Source organism: Gobio gobio (assembly GCF_949357685.1).
Source record: "Gobio gobio genome assembly, chromosome: 12".
Taxonomy (NCBI): Eukaryota; Metazoa; Chordata; class Actinopteri; order Cypriniformes; family Gobionidae; genus Gobio; species Gobio gobio.
The window spans coordinates 46,300,273-46,308,420 of NC_137105.1; positions in this window are offsets into that span (position 1 = coordinate 46,300,273).

The following is an 8,148-nucleotide window of genomic DNA, read 5'->3' on the forward strand; positions in this document are numbered from 1 at the left end:
CTGAAAAGTCAAAAAGTATTAAATGCCCATGAGAAGGATGCAATACTAATGCAATACTAGACATTGCAGTTAAGGCATGACCATTGGACAGTGAAATGCTCGTTGGGTCAGCAGGATCTGACAAAAACAGGTGGTGAAGAAAAGACACCTGTTAACTGCAAAATAATTAAGAATTAAGGTGAAGAATTAAGGGTGAAACCATCAGGAACCCTTTAGTCTCCAGCGCCACCATTTTCCAGAGCTGCAACCTACCTGGAGTCTCCAGAAGTGCAAGGTGTCAGGATCTCAGAGACTTCAGTTAGGTAAAGAATCCTAAAAAATGACCCCCACTAGATAAGAATCACAAGCTGAAGTGTTGTAAAATACATGAAGAAGGTTTTTTTATAGGCTTTATGGACAGATAGGTTGAGAATGACTCTTGAAGGACCAGCACCACATCCTCTAGTACCACTGTTTGAAGAATTCATCTTCCAGAATCTGGCAGTACGTTTTGGGAGTTCATTTTAGTCCATCCTGAAGTCCGTAGCTGGTAGCGACGTCAAAAACCGCATTACTTACCATTCATGTTTGACCGAGAGTAGTACAACCGTTCGTTATCTGTAGTTTAATATCAATCATATTAATTAATCAAGATTAGACTCTAGATAATGTTTTATAATGCAAACAAAATGTCAAATACACCACCCGTTGATGTTCCTCAACTGTAATAAGTTATGGTGTATCTTTGCGCTGGCTAATGTGTATACTGACACCTATAGGCGAGCGTGCAGCATCATGATGCTTGCATGCACAATTTAAAGGTTTACAGTAACGTGTGCGACTGTTAATGCGGTATTTCTATTGACTTATGACGAATGGTTTATTCGTGTTTTATAGGATGTGCAGTTTGCATGATCAACAACATTCATGGCATTACATTTAACATTCAGTGGCAGATACAGAAGATTGTCACAAACCAACACGTCATATATTACGATCTTTTAAAACGTTCAATTGACATTTATTTCAAACATATCTCGAAAATAGTTTGTTTAGGTTTTTGTAGCACAAATACACCAGAACAGCTGCTCAGCTCATCTGTCAGTCACTGCTGAGTGTCACAACATACAGCGAGATGTTCCGCGACTCACTGTCACTGTCAGAGTCAGTGTTTCGCGACAATGTCAGTGACACATGCCACTCTCCACTGGCACATGCCACTGAGAACCGGAAGTGCCACCGGGTGTGTCAGTGTTTCGCGACAATGTCAGTGACACATGCCACTCTCCACTGGCACATGCCACTGAGAACCGGAAGTGCCACAGGGTGTGTCACTAAGCATAGCGACATGTGCCAATGGCCTCTGTGCGTCAGATGCCATGTCACTTAATGTTAATACCGCCTCTCTCAAAGAGGCTGCTTATTTCTATGTTTAACAGGTATGTTTCCTATGTTGTGAAAGGTATCATGTTTATGTTTTTCATTGTTAATTGCCCCTTTTGATATTGTAATCTCATGGGAGAGAAAGGAAAAGGGCAATCTCACTCAAAGAGGCTGCTTATTTCTATGTTTAACAGGCAGCAGCAGTGATTAAAGATCCAGTGAACTGTCGTCTGTTGTCCCGTGTCCACATTAATACACAACGCAGATAAGTCACTCCTAACTGGTGTCGCTGGGAAAGTGCGAGTCGACCGGTCACATAAGCAGTGTTTGAGTGCCGCTCTACAGTAGAGGCGCGCGGGCTGAGTTTTGTGTGGTGAGAGCTCTCACTTGTGGGGAACGCTAACCGGCCGCTCGGGACAATTAGTGTCTCCGGCGGTGAAGATAGTCAGTAAGCGGGGGGCAAATGTGTTAGATAGTTAGGAGTTGACTCGCTGGCTAGGAGAGCTCCCAAGGACACTGAGAGAACTGTTGAGTGACCCGGAACCCGGAAACTGGGCTGCGGATGATGCGAACCTGAGACCAATCTGCCTACTGTGTGACGTAATCGACAAGGGGAACCCCAGAGAGCCTTCCCTGCTGACGTGAGCTCGCGTGTGACTGCGCCTACTGACACAAGGGCGGTAACGTGTTTTATGAGCTTATGCTGTGTTTTTAACGATTAATAAAGTATTGTGTGTAAACTACCATCCTGGTGTAGTGTCCTCTACTGTTACAATACTTTAAAATATATAATATATAGATTTGTAATTAAATCAACACATTAGCTCTGATTATGGATGAAAAAAAATATATATTGGTTTACTTTTTTCCGTAAGGCCACACACTCTCTGAAAGGACCATATTTGGCTCGAGAGCCATTTCCGAACAGTGGAAAATCAGCTGTCAATCAAAACGCACGCAACCCATAGCAACGCGTTATGGCAACGCCTCAACAGAAATTGTCCGACTTTTGAGCCGTTCGTTACTATTGTATACATTGTCATGTTATAATAATCACATTTATTTAGTTTTATTGACCACGATATTATCATTGATATTTGTCGGAGAGGGGCACTTTTGATTCATTTTGAAAAATTGTAACAAATTATATAGTTAAACAATTACAATAACTATATGTTAGTTCTAAGGCTGAGAACAAGTTAGAAAGAGCTTTAAAATACGGACCTTCTTGAATTATTGACTAAACAATCCCCCCATAACCACGCCCCCAACAAAGCCCTGCCCCCTCTGGTGAGTACAGGGGCACGTTCAACGCTCAAACCGGTGCGCAACGTTTTGCTACGGTTTCCGGTTGAACGTCATGTTTCCTGGAAACGGTGTGCAACGGATTTGAGATGCGTTTTATCTCGTTTGGTGGGTGTGTCAAATATGTCAGCCCAATCAGTAGCAACATGTATATAAACCACGCGGTATTAAAGAGACAGCTCACAAAATGTGTCCAAGTAAAGATGTTTACAAATGTGTCCGCCTGCATGAACAATCTTTGCTCTTCTTTGAGTTTTGTTGTGGCCATGATGTTGTGGCCCGGGAAAAGTTTGATTTTCCAGCTCGCTCCGTTAGTGGTGAAGGAGTTGCTGAAGCCCTATTCGGACGGTAATTGTTTCTCATGCGGTTGGAAGGTATTGTCGTCATTTACATAATTTTACCACCACCTGCGTAAAAATCCCCGGCCGAATTACTTACTGCTTTTGACAAACACCAAGGTCGTGTGGTAGTTTAATTGCTCTCCGAATCCACATCTCTGAGTTTTCAAGAATATATCTTATAGCTAATCTATATCTTTGACCAGAATATAACCTTTTTGACCACTGCAGAGCACCGTGCGGTTGCGCTTCGCTGTAATTTGGATGCATTTCTAGACTAGTATTTCTTTAAATGCTGGCAAGTATTTACAAAAGCAATATATTCCATCACCGCTCAAAAAAATAAAAAAGAAGAAAAGCACATAAACATTTGAATTGGGGCGTTATTTACGGCAGCATTTATTCTTATCATATGACCTTTTATTTACAGCATACAATCATGTTACGGACCACGAGAACGTACTCGGTTACTTAACGTAACCTCGGTTCCCTGAGATAAGGGAAGGAGTACTGCGTCTTAAGACGCCATGGGTAGGTTCTCCTACTCTCGAATATACTGAAGTAATTGTAAAATCACGCAGTGCTACTGCCCAGTCAAAACAGTGTCGAGACATCTCGCACGCTATTGGCTGGCCAGTGGGAACTGCATGAACCAATGGCAGAACAGCGTAATCTGAGCGAACCAATGGGCACAAAGCCCGCGAAGCTGAGCGCAAGAGCCCGCGAAAGGGGCATATAAAATACGCTGTAACTGTCAAAAACGTCAGGTTAAATCGACTGAAGCGACGATCACCCGAGTCAGCGCCATAGCACGGCCGTCTACGCAGTACTCCTTCCCTTATCTCAGGGAACCGAGGTTACGTTAAGTAACCGAGTACGTTCCCTTTCGAACGGTCAGTTCGTACTGCGTCTTAAGACGCCATGGGAACCTGTAAAATCCCGCCGTGCTATGATAAGCGCAGTGATATGTACTCCCTCAAGTTTGAACACTTATTAGAAAGGGCTCAAGACTAGAGTTACTGACACATCATTTATATATATAATATATATGTACACACGTCTTATACTACTGGGCTCATAGAGGCCGGTAACTATAAGGAATGTGTAAGCATTGAAGCATATGAAGGCCCCAATGCCAACTTATGACGGGGACGGGCTTACAAGGCCGTCTAATATTCGTTAGGCCATCTTAGTATTTTCATACAGCGAGGACTTGTGCCTGCAGTGCAGGGACATCCAGACTGAAGAATCTGGTTAAAGTAGATGGTGAGGACCAACTTGCCGATCTACAAATGTCACCCTTAGAAACTCCACTAGACCACGCCCAAGAGGAGGCCATGCCTCTGGTGGAGTGAGCTTTGACACCTATGGGGCATTGGAGGCCCATAGTGTCATATGCTAACGCTATCGCGTCCACTAGCCATCTGGCTAGGTTTTGTTTGGTGACCGGAAGTCCCTTAGTTCGGTCACCAAAACTTACAAAGAGCTGCTCCGGCTGTCTAAAGTGGGAGGACCGCTCAATATATGCTCCAAGCGACCTAACAGGGCCGAGCAGGTGTAACTGTCTCTCATCCTCCGAAGTGGGGAGGGCAGAGAGAGTGATTGATTACCTGTGCTTTGAACAGTGTTGAAAGCACTTTAGGTACATAACCATGCCCTGGTTTGAGGATGACTTTAGAATCGCCTGGGCCAATTCTAAACATGACGCGTTCACGGATAACGCTTGAATGTCACTGACACGCTTAACAGATGCCAGTGCTAATAGCAGGGCAGTTTTCAGCGAAAACGGCTTTAATTCAGCCATCTGCAATGGCTCGAAGGGAGGTCTTTTTAGTGCTCTTAGGACCAATGAAGGTCCCAGGATGGCACCATAGGAGGGAGAAGGGGGTTAAGCCTCCTGGCTCCTTTTAAGAATTTTATGACCATGTCGTGTCTGCCTACTGATTGGCCAGCTATAGGCGTATGAGATGCGGCGATAGCTGCCGTGTAGACTTTGAGTGTGGATGGAGTGTGTCCTGCATCCAACATCTCTTATAGAAAAACAAGAATTTGTGATATCTCGCATGACACTGGGTTATAGTTCCTGACTGAACACCAGTCAGAGAACACTGACCATTTAAGGGTATAGAGACGTCTAGTAGACTGAGCTCTAGCTTCACTGATGGTGCTCAGGACACTCACTGGGAGGTTCTCGAGCCCCCCTTGAGTGGCCAAACATGTAACGCCCACAATTTTGGGGTGGGGGTGCTGGATTGTCCCGTTCGCCTCAGAAAGGAGATCTTTCCTTAGGGGAACAGGCCATGGGGCTGCTGATAGTAACTGAATCAACTCGGGAAACCTGATTTGGGTTTGCCAGAGTGGAGCCACTAGCAGGACTGTGTTTGCTCGTATTCCCTGATCCTTTTTAAAATCTAGGGAATGAGCAGTACTGGTGGAAAAGCATAAAGTATGCAGCTGGGCCATTCGTGGGTCAGCGCATCCTTGCTTTTTGAAAAATAGATTGGGCAATGACGGTTGTCTTCGGAGGCGAAGAGGTCGACCTCTGCCCTCCCAAAAACACTCCATATCATTTGAACCATTTAGGAATGGAGGGCCCATTCCCCTGGGGACACGAGGCCCCTGGAGAGCATGTCTGCTCCCTGGTTCAGTCTGCCTGGCACATGCACTGCTTTTAGTGAATGTAATTTGCCTTTTGCCCATAGGAGGAGATGTCTGACCAGTTGGTTGAGCCATCTCGACCTGAGCCCGCCTTGGCGGTTTATGTAGGAGACCACAGTCGTGTTGTCCGTGCGGACTAGAACATGGTGACCTGAGAGACGTGGTAAAAAAGTCTTGAGGGCTAGCACTACTGCCAGCATTTCTAGGCAGTTTATGTGCAACCGTGACTCCGTGCTCGACCATGAGCCGAAGGCCGGTTCGCCTCGTACAGAGCGCCCCAAACCGAGTTGGAGGCGTCCGTGGGGACCACCATCCGTCTGGAAACTGTTTCCAAGTGACCACGGGGCCAGGGCTTTGACACAGCCGCGGCCCACTTTGATCCAAAGTTGGACTGAATGTCACGCTTGGGAAGGAACCCGTGATTTCAGCCAGTACTGCAGGGGGCGCATGTGCTTCATACCCAGCGGAAGTACTGGAGAAGCTTTTGCCATTAGGCCTAGCATTCTCTGAAATTTTTTAGGGGTGTGTTGGTTCCCATTTTGAATGAACATGCAAGCTGCTGTGTAGTCAGAGCGCGTTCGTCCAATAGCCACGCCCTCATTTGGGCTGAGTCTAAAATCGTTCCCAGGAAGGAGGTTCTCTGCCTGGGAAGCAATGAGCTCTTGGCTGTATTTATTCTGAGACCCAGGCATTCTAGATGGCTGAGTAGCATAGATTTGTGAGATTTTATTTCTTCCTCTGACTGGGCCAGTATGAGCCAGTCGTCGAGGTAGTTCAGAATGCGCATTCCCGCTTGTCTTAAGGGGGAGAGAGCTGCATCCATGCACTTCGTGAAAAGACAGGCCAAATGCCAGGACTGTGTACTGATAAGCCTTCCCGTCGAACACGAATCTCAAAAACGGTCTGTGACGTGGGATAATTTGGATATGAGAGTAAGCATCTTTCTGATCCAATGAGAAAAACCAGTCCATCGGGCAGATTGGTGCGATGATCTGTTTTAATGTCAGCATTCTGAAAGGCCTTTTGATAGAGCCTTGTTCAGGTGTCTGAGATCTAAGATGGGCCTGAGGCCACCATCTTTTTTTTTTTTTTTTTTTGGGAACAAGGAAGTAGTGGCTGTAAAAAACCCTGACTCGCTCTGAGCTGGAATTTTTTTAACTCGCCTTTATGGCGGTAGAATGCAGGGGAGCACGCATTAAAGCGGACTCGTAGTTTACATTCATTGCATGAAAAACATTCAGAACAGTATTTTTCTCCCTGACCGGAACAAAAACGGGCCGAGGGGAGAGATGTGACACTGTGCAGACAGCACTTATGTGTAGCGGCACACACCTGTAGTGGGCGCGTGCTCTACATATAGAGCGCTCTCGGCGTGAGCAGTAATCTGTGAGAACAGTGCTTATGTGCAAGGTGCATGTATTTTAGTAAAGTCATTGTTAAAACACAGCGTTGATGTGCAGGCGAGCGTGTTTGACAACAGGCTAGTTGACTGCAATATTTACATCTCCAGTCGCCTGAACCGAGGGGATTGAGAGAATGTAAAGTAAGTCTGTAGTGGTAATCCGGCCACAGCAGGACTTTTGAGTGGTTCTATAGCGCTGAATTAACAGTGCTTATATGCAGGGGTACACCCTATGTAGGGGACACACTGCCTGCAGTCTGGGGCGGCAGTGGCTCAGTGGTTCATGTAGGTTGTCTACAAACCGGAAGGTTGGTGGTTCGATCCCCGGTTCCACCTGACCAAGTGCCGAGGTGTCCATGAGCAAGACACCTAACCCCAGCTGCTCCCGACGAGCTGGATGGCGCCTTGCATGGCTGACACCGTCGTCGGTGTGTGAATGAGTGTGTGAATGTGAGGCAAAATGTAAAGCGCTTTGGATGGCCGTAGGTCTGTTAAAAGCGCTATATAAATGCAGTCCATTTACCATTTACCATTTACCATAACAGCGGAAAGAACTCTTAATTGTTTATTAGGATCACCAATAATACAGCGTTCTGTGTACAGGCTTGCATGTTTTATAACAGGCTCGTTTACTGAGAGAAGTGGTTGAAGGCTTGGCCGCCACTAAATTCACTAAATTGAGACTCACTGAGAAACCTGTGAGAGCTGGGCTCGAACCAGCAACCCTTTGTGCGAAGTACACCGTGACAGCAGAGGGCGCGGCTATGACGTAAGTCGCGCTCTTGACGGTGTTTTCAGTGTGTGTGGCGTGCGTGTTTCATAACAGGCTCGTTTACTACACTGTTGAACCTTTCCAGTCGCCTGAATAGGGGACTGAGAGAAGTGGTTGAAGGCTTGGCCGCCATTCACTAAATTGAGACTCACTGAGAAACCTGTGAGAGCTGGGCTCGAACCAGCAACCCTTTGTGCGAAGTACACCGTGACAGCAGAGGGCGCGGCTATGACGTAAGTCGCGCTCTTGACGGTGTTTTCAGTGTGTGTGGCGTGCGTGTTTCATAACAGGCTCGTTTACTACACTGTTGA